This window comes from Euprymna scolopes, chromosome 45 (assembly GCF_053919585.1).
Source record: "Euprymna scolopes isolate OS-2025 chromosome 45, ASM5391958v1, whole genome shotgun sequence".
Taxonomy (NCBI): Eukaryota; Metazoa; Mollusca; class Cephalopoda; order Sepiida; family Sepiolidae; genus Euprymna; species Euprymna scolopes.
This window is the reverse complement of record NC_136526.1, coordinates 61,222,521-61,236,448: the sequence shown is the minus strand read 5'-3', so window position 1 is coordinate 61,236,448 and position 13,928 is coordinate 61,222,521. Positions and strand designations below refer to the sequence as shown.

Here is a 13,928-nt window from a genome sequence, read left to right as displayed (position 1 = left end):
ACTAAAAATATTTCATACAATCAAATTATTCTTAGACAAAAAATGATCCAGGTGTTGTTGCTGACAATATATATAAACAATATTACATTAATGCAAGTGAGCTCTAAGTGTTGATCCTTGAAGATTTATTTTTTCACATTTTTATAATTTTTAGATGCATATTTACTGGTTACTCCATGTTCTATTCTCGGTACGTGGGGAAAATAAATGTACCCATATCAAGAGAGATGCTAAACTTCTGACTGACAAACAATATGGATTGAGACAAGCCCGTTCCACAGCTGACATACTAACTGTAATCTCTGAACGTATATACTATTCACTGGACAAAGCGGGGGAGGGCAGAGCGGTAGCTCTAGATATATCTAAGGCTTTTGACAGGGTATGGCACAAGGGTCTCCTCAGGAAAATTAAATCATACGGTATCACTGGTAGAATACTTAGCATAATTAAATCCTTCTTAGATAAGAGAAAAATCCAGGTTGTCCTCGACGGTCGAACATCTAAACAGTGTGATATAAATGCGGGAGTGCCTCAGGGGTCTATTCTTGGACCTCTATTGTTCCTGATATTTATTAATGACCTCCCCGACAAAACTGCCTCTGAGATGAGTATATATGCTGATGACACTACACTCTATAACAGGCATGACAGGAAAACAAATGAACACATATCTAAAGAAATGGCAAAACCACAAGAGGATGACCTCCAATCTGTAGTGGAATGGGGACATAAATGGATGGTCACATTCAATGCTGCCAAGACCAAACTGGTTTCCTTCAATAACTACAAGAAACCTTCTCTGCCACGAATAGCAATGGCCAGTGACTCCCTGTTTGAGAGTACATCTTTCAAACTGCTTGGCCTAACGTTCACAGGAAACATGAGTTGGAACAATTATATTGAAAACATTGCCAGGGCCGCTGCAAAAAAGGTAGGCTCTCTCTACCATGCTAGAAAACTATTGACACCTGAAAGTATCCTGTATCTCTATAAGGCCACCATTCGCCCATGTATGGAGTATTGTTGTCACATCTGGGCTGGTGCGTCTACTACTAGTTTCTCGCTCCTTGACAAGGTTCAAAAAAGAGTCGCCAATCTGATAGGCCCTGAACTGGCATCTAAGCTTCAGCCTCTGTCCCATCGACGAAACGTTGCATCCCTCTGCTTGTTCTACAAGTATTTTAATGGTGAATGCTCTGACGAGCTGCAGACACTTGTGCCCGCACGACGCAGACACCCTCGACAAACCCGACAGGCAGCTAAATCCCACCCCACACAGTAGAGATCCCTAAATGTAAAATATCTTTCTACTCCAGTAGTTTCTTCCCCAGAACCGCTAGACTCTGGAATTCCATTCCAGGATCCTGCTTCCCTAACTGTACTGACATACAGAAGTTCAAGTGCAATGTGAACCGACATCTTGCTGCCCAAATCCCTACATAGTGCCCCAGTAGTTGCTGACCCTGATAGTAGCCCCCTACACCTGAGTGGCAATGTGCCTTGTTTGGGGTGAAAATGTAATAAAAAAAAATTTTTAAAGAGAAAGCTACTTTCCATTAAAAGTTATGAGAAATTTTTCGACAAGCTATTACTATTGCTAATAGCAGCATGAGTGAATGTCCATAACTCAAACTACTTACACACTCACTTAATATGAAATAGAATATATTAAACATGAAATAGAATCAATTAAACATGAAATAGCATCAATAAGACATGAAATAAAATCAATTAAACATGAAATAAAATCAATTAAACATAAAATACAATCAATTAAACATAAAATAAAATCAATTAAACATGCAATACAATCAATTAAACATGAAATAAAATCAATTAAACATGAAATATAAACAATTAAACATGAAATAGAATGAAAAAATATGAAAACCAAACAGCAGGTTTACACAAAGGAACCAGTGAATGCCAAGATATTCTTCATCATTTCCTTGGCTCTATTCACAACATGGCAATTTGCTGTTTACAAATTGCATTTGGCAAAAATGGACGAAACTGATGAAATTGACTTTGGTGAACTTGGTATTTTGCATGGCAGGGAAACCAGAACTTGCTTTATAAGAAGTGAAATTTTTTACTATCAACTGGAGGAATACATTTGCAACATTTATTCTGTTGTAAGGAGCAAGGTAGTGACACATTTGTAGGAGAATCAGTTGTCTTCAGTGATCTATTAGAGGACAGAAAAGAAAAAACGGAATCTAAAGAAAAGGAATAAAGTGGAGGTAGAAACAGCTATATGACATATTACCAATAAGTTATTAAAAGATAATTAGTAGAATATGACGTAAAAGAATCTCTTTCAGTAGCTTCAGTATTTAAAGCTGTTCATCTTGGTATCTGTTCCTGAGAGAAATAATCAATCCTGATGTCATTTAAAGAATAAAAATAAGAAAAATGAAGATGGAGACATCATTTTAATTTGTTTGAATATTCAGAAGATGTAGTCAATTACGGCTTAGATGATGAAATATTATTCATGCTGCGTACCTGAAAGATGGAGTACATTTGAATGATTATGCTTGTAAAAAAGATTGTCAAACAAACTTTCAATTGCTAAAAAAAAGTTGCTAAATTTCTTTGACAATTTTTGAAGTTTTTCTTTCACCTAGAACAGATAAAATTGGTCTCAATAAACTTAGTCATTGCCATGGCAGGAAACTGGGGCTTTCTTAGGAAGTACAAACACTTTTTACTATCAGTTTTGTAATGTTCCATAGAAAAACGTTGTTCTTTATGCTAATGTTAGAGTTTAAGTAATACATGTTAGAGTACAGGATAAGCAAGGAATGTTCTGGAGTCAATGATTCTTTTAAAATCCACTTAAGTTGACGACTTTGAAAAGACTGACATGAGAGGAAAACTAATTTACACATATGTACATAATGTAGAAAACATTAGAAAATTACTATCAGTCTATAGTGAACTAAGGACTAGATAGATGGTAACATTTACTGTTGCGAAGATATCTTTCCTTTAAGAATTATAAGAAAGCTTCTTATTCACTGACTGTTATGACTAATAACATCCGACCTGAAAGTTTTTCGTTCAAACTATTAGCATAACATCAACATACAACATGAATTGGAATAAATAAATTATTTCAAAGAAGGTGGATTCCATCTACCATGCTAGAAAACTACTCATACTTATCAGGATCTTGTATCTCTACAAACTCACGATTGGTAAATTAAGAGTGTGTTGTTATCTCATCTGGGCTGGTGCATCTACCATTAGTCTTTTCCTTATAGACAGAATCCTAAAAAGAATTTCCAATCTAATAAATTGCATACAATCAACCAAGCTTCACCCACTGTCCCATCGCCATATGTTGCATCCATGTGCCTGTTTAACAATTTAATGAAAAAGGATCTGATGAATTCATAGCACTTATGCCCCTTTTCATGAGTATCCCAACATTCCAAATAGGCAGCCAAATCTTACTGTTAAGTGTATAAGTCTCTAGATGCATGAAATGTTTTGTTTTTGTTTTTACACACTTATCAAGGCAAGGAGGCCGCTCGAGGATAAGGGGGTGATGAGTGTATGTAAGTCAATAGGGATATATCATAGTAATTTTTAGTAGTGGAAATTTCGTAGATGTGATTACTTAAGGGGACAGCTCATCAAGAACTTGTACACATTGAACTTGAAGACGACCATATTGTAGTCACTTGAAAAGCAGGAAAACAGAGAAGAGTTCTACAAGATTGCTATTCTAAGAAACAAGCTTTTTTTATGGAATTTACGTTTAGGTTTAAGCACAGATAAAGAGAGGGGGAAATTATTGATAATAGTTTCAGTGTGAAAGTCACGAAAATGCGATCCATAGGTTGGAGTTTAGACGAGCACTTGCCATGAAAATAAAGATAATGTAGAGACAAGCTTGCAATGTCTCTTCTGTGGGAAAAAGTTTGCAGGGAAGAGAATACGGCATCCCCCACTAGGCTACGAAGTCTATTTTGAACTTTGTTAAGGCAGGATAAGGCGTTTCTAGCAGCTCCTGACCAGATGTGGCAACAGTATTCCACCTTAAGACCTACTTGGCTCTTATATAGGTAGAGAATTTCATCAGCATTGAAATACCTGGTGGATAAGTAAAATAATTCCACCATTTTTCCAGGAGCCTTGGCAACAGGTTTGATGTACGGATCAGTAGTAAATCTTGTCAAAATATGGAGCCTCCTTACGACGAGAACAATTATTTTCAATTGAGGCCAGACGGGGATCTGATCATTTATGATGTAAAGATAGAAACCTTGTTTTAGATGCATTAAAATTAACCAGCCACCCTTTTCCACATTGCACTATGTTCTCAAGATCAGAAGACTTGCTAATCCTATGATATATAACTTTTAGTACATCTGCTGTAGATTTAGCAGAATGGAAGCCATATTGATTGTCACTAAGTCGGTTACTTTTACTGAGTTGGTCAACTACTTCACTATTCAACACAGATTCCAGCAACTTACTTATGATGCACAGGAGACTGGTTGTAAGTATAGTTGAAATTTTTTAGTACTATATTTTGAATGCCATCAGGGCCATTTGCTTTATTGGAATCAAAGTTTTTGATTAGCTCGCCAACATCACACACAGATATTTGTATATCAGATAACATGTTTTTAGACTTTGGAATTCCCTCCCTCTTTCCTACTTGACCGTTTCTAAGATGCAGAAATTTAACTGCAATGCGACCAGATATCTTGCTGCTCCACTCGCTCGTGTCCGTGTAGATAAAATCTTACATAGTAATGTAGATTAAAGTGGTAATATGTCTTGTTTGAAGTGAATAAGAGTAAAAAAAGTCAATGAATTATGCAGAGGATAATGTGATGGCAAGGGAAGAAAGTCACAATATCAGAAACAGTTTAACATTTTTTTGCAAGTGGTGCTAGACATCTCTCCATCTACTCAGTGCTGTGTAACATTTATATATCTCAGCTTGAGCCACAACCACATTCACCACAGGAACAATGAATTGTTTAACGGAAGCTCTCTCTTCTGGAAACGCTTGCCTATACATGTTTCTATCAACAAAGACTGAGTAACATGGCATTGCAGATCATGAGAGTTTGGTGCACACGTCACCCATGCATTACATGCTTGTTCTGTGAGGTGAAAAGTCCTTCTCATTAGCCCTGAAGTGGCAGTTCATAACACCAAGGTGCTCATAGGCCAAACCCAATTGCAGGCTGGGTATTAAGTCTTGGTTTTAAGGTGCTGAGTACTTTTGTTCTTTCGGTTTTTTTGTTGTTTTTTTAATTTATTTTATTTTTAAAGCAATGCATTCATTTTTAATTGTCGATCCAACGTGTGAAAATGCCAAGAGCTAATTAAATGTAATTGAGTCAAACTTTTTGTTTTTAAGTGACATGTTTACGTTTTAATGTAAAATGTATGTGAATGTCACAGAGGAAGTAGAGAGCAACACAGGATGATAAGCACACAAAGAAAGTCCTCTATTAATCCTGTCCCTCAAGAGTATATAAGAACAGATGGAACATGTGGAGAAAGAAGTGGCTTACCGTTGAAGCGGCTGTGCGTTTGTGCCTGCAGAGCACAAATTGAGAATCAAGATGGCGCCCGCATGTGTTTATGTGGAAAAAATTATCGTGGAATCGCGTGGAATCTCATACCCTGATTCCATAAATAACGAGGAAAGGAAAGCGGGAGGACAGTCGATTTTTAGTAACTAAAGCAAACGAACGTGTGTAAAAGAAGAGGTAGAAGAAAAGAGTGTGGTGAACGAAACAAACAACGACTCGGTTGAAAGTAGAGTTGTAACGAACACAAGTTATTTCGACATGACGTCAGGATTTGACCCCAAGCTAATTCCCCTGTTTGATGGTAGTAGCACTGATCACTCAGTGCAGGAATGGGTGGAAAAAGCAGAATTAATATGTCAGCTCAGTGGGGTGAAGCGTATAGAATGCGTGGTCCCAATGCGCCTCACTGGGGGAGCATATGCAGTATACCAGCAGTTGGCTGATGAGAAAAAAACAGATTTTGCCTGTATCAAGCTCGCCCTTTTTACAGCATTTGCATTAGATCCAGTTACTGCATGGAAGGAATTCATGGCCTGAAAATTACATCCCGGGGAAACGGTGGATGTGTATCTGGCTGAGCTAAAAACGCTATCGGTCCTTTTTGGAGGGATGTCAGACAAAGGCTTGGTGTGCGCCTTTGTTGCAGGATTACCTAAGAGTGTGGAAGATCTGCTCCGTGCCTCATCCAAAGTGGACGAGATGGACATATCGGAAGTATTGGTGCAGGCACGAGCAATACTAAAGAAAAGCCCTAACACTATAGACCAAGTGGCAGCTGTACAACCATCACAGGTTGGATTGCAGGACCTGGGCGCAGCTACAACCTGCTATAAGTGTGGAGGACCCAACCATTTGGCCCGTGATTGTCTTTCGTCACGTCAACCAACTCGGAAACTTGACGGGCCGCAGTGCTACAAGTGCAAAAAATGCGGACAACTGGCCTGCACCTGTCCGGGAACGGGTAAGGAGAAGAAGCTACAGCGCCAGTCTTTTCCCCAGATCGTCATTGAGCAGGGCGCTACCCACTTTAAGCATGCACATTAATGGAAGCTAGCACCTCGCACTTGTGGACACTGGGTGCACCCAGACTCTCGTAAGCAAGATATGCTGTGCCACTTGGAAAGCAGAGAGAATTCCGGTATCAACTGTAGACGGAGGTTCACTAGCCTCTTGTGGGGTGAGCATTATCCGCGCAAGCATCAACGACGGGCCTGCAGTAGCCATGCGAGCCCTGGTGGTGGAGGGAGAGCTTCTCAGGTACGACCTACTCCTGGGTATGGACTTGATTACACAACTGGGTGGAATTACTGTGGACATAACCGGCAAGGTACAGTTCTCCCGATGTGAGGAACATGTTTGTGCTGCCATAACTCTCGACGAGTCTGACTTTCGTGCAGAGTATGATAGAAACACCAATGCATGGATGGCGTCTTGGAAGTGGTCAAACGATCAGCCACCAATATCCTTGCGAAACCGGTTCTTGGAATATCCCCCACCCATGTGCCTAAGGGAATAGTATGAAGAAGAACTGCAAACGTGGATCGACAATGGCTCGCTTCTTCCATACCCAGAGGATGAGCTTGGCCCCCCACGAGGGCTGATTCCCTTGATGGCCATCGTACAAGAGACCAAACAAAAGGTCCGGCCTGTCCTAGACTATCGTGAGCTCAATGAGCACGTTGACCCATATGCGGCAAGGGCTGATGTGTGTGCACTCAAATTAAGAGAGTGGCGACAGCAGGGATTGAACGTGGCAACTCTGGACCTACGCAAGGCCTATCTGCAAATATGCATAGAGAAGAAATTGTGGCCATTTCAGACTGTGGAAATTGGAGGAACCCGATATTGTCTAATCAGGCTAGGGTTTGGTCTAAATGTGGCACCAGGCATTATGACAGCAATCATGCATGCTATCCGGCAGCAAGATGAGGCAGTGCAATAGGCAACATCCTCATACATTGATGATATATTCGTCAATGAGAGCCTCATATCAGCGCAATCGGTTAGAATGCACTTTGAGAGCTTTGGACTGACATGTAAGGAACCAGAGCGTCTGTGCGATGGAGCAAAAGTTCTCGGCCTGCACGTGCGCAATAGCAAGGAGGGACTTTGCTGGAGAAGAGGAAGTCACGTCCCCAAGGTCCCATCAAACATCACTCGATGAAAAGTGGTTTTGCTTTGTGGAAAGATGGTAGGCCATTTCCCTGTGTGTGGTTGGCTCAGGGTGGCCGTGGCAGCCATAAAAAGACGTGTAACAGCCGTGTCGTCGGGATGGGACGATGCAGTACACGATGTCAGCCTAAGGAGCATGCTGACAGAGACTGTGTCCAGGGTGACCAGTGATGACCCCGTTCAGGAAAAGTGGTGCGTCAGCGAGAATGAGTTCACAGTCTGGGTGGATGCTAGTTCACTGGCCCTTGGAGTTGCCCTTGCAGTTAATGATTCCATTATTGAAGATGCCTATTGGCTTTGGCCAGAGAATGATTCGAGGCACATAAACCTGGCGAAACTTGATGCCACATTAAAGGGCATTAACTTGGCGCTTCAATGGCAAGCCAAGGTTCTACATATTATGACTGACTCGGCATGCACTCATCGGTGGATAACCAATGCATTAATTGGAAGAGCACGGCTGACGACATGAGCATCGAGTGAGATGTTAATTCAAAGACGGCTTGCCACCTTTGTCAACACCATCACAGAGTACGACCTGACCGTGGACGTAGTGTTGATCAGGTCTGCGCTCAACAGAGCAGATGCTTTGACAAGAGTCCCTCAACGATGGCTTCTGGCTGGTGCTCGGAAAGATTCTGATAATCTGCAAAACACATGTGCAGCAGTTGTATGTAATGTGGATGCAGCGCGCATCATGGACATTCATCGACAGTGTGGACATCCTGGCATCAAGCGGACACTGTACTTTGTCAAGATGATTGATCCAGGAGTAGAAAAAAAAGATATTCGAAGAGTGGTGGAAAGTTGCGAGGCCTGCCAATCCATCGACCCAGCTCCAGCACGATGGAAGAAAGGGGAGTTGGGAGTGAGTGGTAAGTGGCAGAGAGTGGGCATGGACATCACACACTACGGTGGCAACCACTTCCTTACCCTCATCGATTGTGGGCCTACACGTTTCGCAGTTTGGAGACTCCTCGGGCGCCAGGACTCTTGCAACATTATTCGCCAGCTGTCATCCGAGTTCTGTGAAAGAGGTGCGCCCGATGAAGTGCTGATGGACAACAACCCAGCCTTTTGCAGCCATCAGATGAGGTAGTTCTTACAAGAATGGGGTGTGCGGCTGCAGCTTAGATGCACTTACGTGCCTTCTGGCAATGGTATAGCTGAGAGAAGCCATCGCAGCATCAAAACAATTGCAGCCAGGAAGCAGTGCACCATCGCAGAAGCTGTGTACTGGTATAATCTCATGCCAAAGGATGGCGTCTCTCCAGTAACGACGCCTGCAAGCACAATCTATCAGTACCGTGTCCGAGAAAAGGAATCCACCCCGATACAACTGTGGCCACTGAGATAGAACGGAATCGATATGCCAAAGGGGATGCTGTCTGGGTGAAGCCGCCAGGAAACCGATGTACTGACAAGTATAAACGGGGCACAGTGACCGATGTGGTGAGTCAGCAGTATGTCCAGGTTGATGGCGTACCCCGTCACGTTAGGGACCTACGGCCGGCGACACATGTACCACCTCCAGTGGACGATGAAAGTGACTCTGACTCTGAGATGAGTGGGACATCGCTTTGGTTTGCACCATCCCTATCAAGCAATGACTCTGATATCAGAACCCTCCACGGAGATGAAGCCTTCCCCGACCATCAGGCAGTGGATGAGAGCGCACGAGAAGATGAGAGCAGCACTGTTCCCCTTCGTAGAAGCACCCGATGGCGGCGATCACCACCCCCCTGCCGTCTCTGTGATCATGAGATCAGGGGGGAGTATGGAGAAAGAAGTGGCTTACCATTAAAGCGGCTGCGCGTTTGTGCCTGCAGAGCATGAATTGAGAATCAAGATGGCGTCCGCATGCGTTTATGTGGAAAAAAGTCATGTGGAATCTCGGGGAATCTCGTACCCTGATTCCATAAATAACGAGGAAAGGAAAGCAGGAGGACAGACGATTTTTAGTCACTAAAGCGAACGGACGTGTGGAAAAGAAGAGGTAGAAGAAAAGAGTGTGGTGAACGAAACAAACAACGACTCGGTTGAAAGTAGAATTGTAACGAATACCAGCTATTCCGGCATGACGTCAGGATTTGACCCCAAGCTAATTCAGAAAAAGCGGTTTTTGTTTTCAGTGGATATTAACAATGAATTGTAGAATCTCGTCTTCCATATTTACATGAATTTAGTGTCTTTTGTAAAATATTTGAGAAATATTTAAAAAATAATTTGCTAACATCTACGATGTTTTATCTTCATCAAAAACTAACATAAACGTGTTTTGAGTACTTAAAATAGAACTTTAGAAAATGGTTATTTTGTTTACATGAAATAATACATTTCTACTAAGAAAAAATATGTTTATATTGTGATTGTTAATAAATACAGAAAATTTCATTAAAACTGAATTCCTGAATTTTGGTGAAAATTTAAGTGAAAGAAGGGTTTTTTTTTAGTATTATTCCGCCACCTTCACATTTTTATTGAAAAAATAAATATTTCCTTTAAACATTGAAAATTTCCTGGAAATGTTAAATATCTTCTTTTGACGGTTTTAGTAGCGGGGTTTAAGGTTTCATTTTAACTGAATTAAACCGAAAACCGTTTTTTTTTCTTCTTTTTTTTATTCATATATTTTAGGTCGTTAGGGATTATGTTAAAATACGTAATGATATGTTAGGTAATTGCGATGTTTTTAATATAAAAATAATTTTCAAGGCACTTGAAAAAATAAATAAATCAACTTTAAAGACAAAAATAAGCAATAAAAACGCGATGAGAGTGATTTCTATAATACCATTCTTCGTTTATATGCAATCATGGAATGTTGACTCATTTCTCTATTAAGACAAAGGCAATCATAATGGTTTCGACGCGCCCCTGTAGTAAAACAAAGGGAATCATAATGTAATAAAAAAAAAGAGCTTCAAAAGCAATTAAATTAATAAATACTTACTTTTTGTTTGGCAATCTGTTTTTAACAAAGAAACGATTATATGATGAGTTAATTTAAACGAGACGAGTTTGACGGGTGGGAGTCAACATTTTAAGATGGCGACCGGAAAAGCAAGTTCGCAGAAAATTAAATGTTTTTTTCATTTTATTGTGATTTCATTTTTTTTTTTCTTTGTGTTGTGTTATAAAATATTTTTTCATTGTTAAAAATGATCTGAGTTCACACAAACTAACTTATTCGAGCCATTACAACACCATAAGAACTAGACGATAATAGTCAATTCTATATTAATGAATGCCATTTTGTTTATTTATTTAGAATTTTTTTTTTATCTGGTTTCCACCTTAACATTTTCCTTTAAAATGACGATCTTTCCAGGGGTTTTTATATGCTGCAAACGAATATCGCATTTAAATTTTCCGCAAATAATAAGTAGTCTTCCAGATATTAAGCAATGTCATTTCTTATGTTATTGCTCGTGGTCATTTTGGTGCGCACGACTCACGAGCACGCGCCAGTGCGTATAAACACAACTCTGAGAAACTACGTGCAAGCGCGCGAATAGTTTCGATGTGCGTGCGCATGCATAACATCTCGAATGACAAATCGATTTTCACAATTTTATTCGTTTTCAGCATACTCGAAAACCTGAAAAAGTCGTCATTTTAAAGGAAAACTGTTAAAGTATAAACCAAGTAAAGATTAGCCTTTTTTTTTTTTTTTTAAAGATTTGCCTTGAAAAAGTCTCATCGTTAAATATTACTCAATAATTTATTATTCCCTGACGTTTTTAAGGCTGTTAACACAAAAAAATCTAGACCTGTACAATGCACACTGTTAAATGTAAACCTTGTGTTTTATTAAAAAAAATTTTTTTTGTAGTAATGGATGTAATTTTTTACGATATTTTTTGGGGTAAATGTTTTTTTTTTTAAACTTTAACACAATACTGACAATTCTAGTTTGTGGTTTTAGAGGTTATCGAAGCAGAAGCACTAAGCAGTTGAAAACGAATCTGGTATTGAACTCCGTTGCAAATTTACCGATGGGATGGTATTAACTCCTGGAGTCTGGGACTATTTTGCGCTACACACCGCCTCCATTAACGCTTTTCTTACATAATGCATCCGTGCATCGTAAAGTGACGTCACAGAGAGATCTTTAGTGGACATTTTATAATAAAAGAATTTTTAAAAGTAAATAAATAAATAAAAATAATAATAATAATAATAATAATAAATAAATAAATGTAATTTTTAATTAAAATATAAAATAAATCTAATTTATAATAAAGAATTTTTTAATAAGTAAATAAATAAATAAATAAATAATACTAATAAATAAATGTATTTTTAATTAAAATATAAAAATAAATCACATTTAATTTTACTATTTAAAATTTGAAGTAAAATCTTTCAAAAATAAAAATAAAATATAATTTTTAATTAAAATAAAAAATAAATCTCATTTTATTTTACTATTAAAAAACTTCTAATTTATTAAAAAACTTGAAATTTATAATAAGAAAGTTTTATAAAATAAATAAATAATAAAATTTTAAATAAAATATAATTTTTAATTAAAATATAAAAATAAGTCTGATTTTATCCTTTATTTTATTTCAAATTTTTAGTAAAATAATTTCAAAATAAAATAATATATAATTTTTAATTAAAATACCAAAATAAATTTCATTTTATTGTACTATTATAAACTTGTAGTAAAATAATTTCCAAATAAAAATAAAATATCATTTTAAATTAAAATAAAAAATAAATTTTATTTTATTTTACCATTTTAAATTAGTAGTAAAATAATTTTAAAATAAAAAATAAAATATAATTTTTGCCTAAAAAAAATTAAATTGTATTTTATTTTACCATTTTTAATTTCTAGTAAAATATTTTCAAAATAAAAATATAATATAATTTTTAATTAAAATACAAAAATAAATTTTATTTTACTATTAAAAACTTGTAGTAAAATCATTTAAAAATAAAAATAAAATATCATTTTTAATTAAAATACAAAAATAAATCTCATTTCGTTTAATATTAAAAATATTCAGAAAGAACAGTCTCTGCAAATTCAATATTTACCTTTAGGAAAGTTTCTTTTCCCAATGCATTTCAGGAGTAACTACTAAAGATGAGGTCCGTAATTCCAGCCTCATTCTGAGTTCAAGGGAATGGTGGATATAATACCGGTGTTGAAGGAATATCTGACCCCTCAGAACAAAGTGACGAGTTTTTAACGTCTAACAACAGAAAAAAGGATAAGTTAAAAAGAAAAGCAAAAATCAATTAAAATAATTTAAAAAAAAAACAGTTAAAAGAATTTTAGAGCACATTTTTATTATAGACAACAGATTAAAAAAAACATTAAACATTATTATTATAGACAACAGATTTTTTTTAAAAAAATTTAACATTTCAAAGGATTAGAATCTTTTTTTTTAAATTACACAGTTCAAAGAATTAAATTTTTAAATTTTTAAATTCAACAGTTAAACTATTAGAGTTTTCTAAAAAATTAAACAGTCCAAAGAATTGGAATTGTTTAAAATAAAACAGCTCAAAAGATTATATTTTTTCGGTTTGTCCACATTTATTCAAAGGGTTTAAGTTTTCCCTTGACACCGGTATTAGATCCACCTTTACCCTGAACTCAGAACGAGGGTGGAATTACGAACCCCATCTTTAGGAGTTAATCCATTTAAGTGCACAATTGAAAACCACCGTCATCTATCTATCTATCCAATTCTAAAAAAACGTTTTAGGATGTTCATTGTTCATCGTGCAGCCGTAGCAGTGTCCGATATCGCCATTAAAAATGAGTGATAAAAATTTGAATAATAAGACCCACTATCTTTCGAAGTTTACAACTACTTGAAAAATGGAATTTTTACCCTTTTTTTTTTTTTTTTTCAATAAAAGGAGCAAAAACCAAATTTATAAATAATAAAAGGTTTAATAGAAAAACATACAATATTTTTTAAAAATCGGTTTTCTTTAAAAAAGGTTTCAAGAAAATCAACGAATTTTTTCTTACTTCGAATATAAAATATATACAAATTCCTATAAAAAAATAATAATCAATGGGTGCTTCCATTCTTCATTGTTAAGAATTTATCCATATTTATATTTTATATTTTATATTCCATGTACTTTTTAAATAAAATAATTTTTTAAACAAGGATTAAAGAATTCCGCGATTTTAAATTGTCATATGAG

The 13,928-nt window shown here is 36.9% G+C and overlaps 1 protein-coding gene across 4 annotated transcripts in view; it reads right to left on the bottom strand.

Annotated features, from left to right (window-relative positions):
• The window catches only part of LOC145269807 (uncharacterized), a 67,330-nt gene that overhangs the window by 9,123 nt on the left and 44,279 nt on the right, over nt 1-13,928 (bottom strand). For 2 of the 4 annotated variants that reach the window (XM_080125521.1, XM_080125519.1), the window contains exon 1: nt 10,696-11,163. The exons of the other annotated variants lie outside the window; for them this stretch is intronic. The gene's annotated coding sequence lies outside the window, so the exon portion shown is untranslated. Of the gene's footprint in view, nt 1-10,695; nt 11,164-13,928 lie in introns of those variants that run through there. 4 annotated transcript variants of the gene reach the window in all.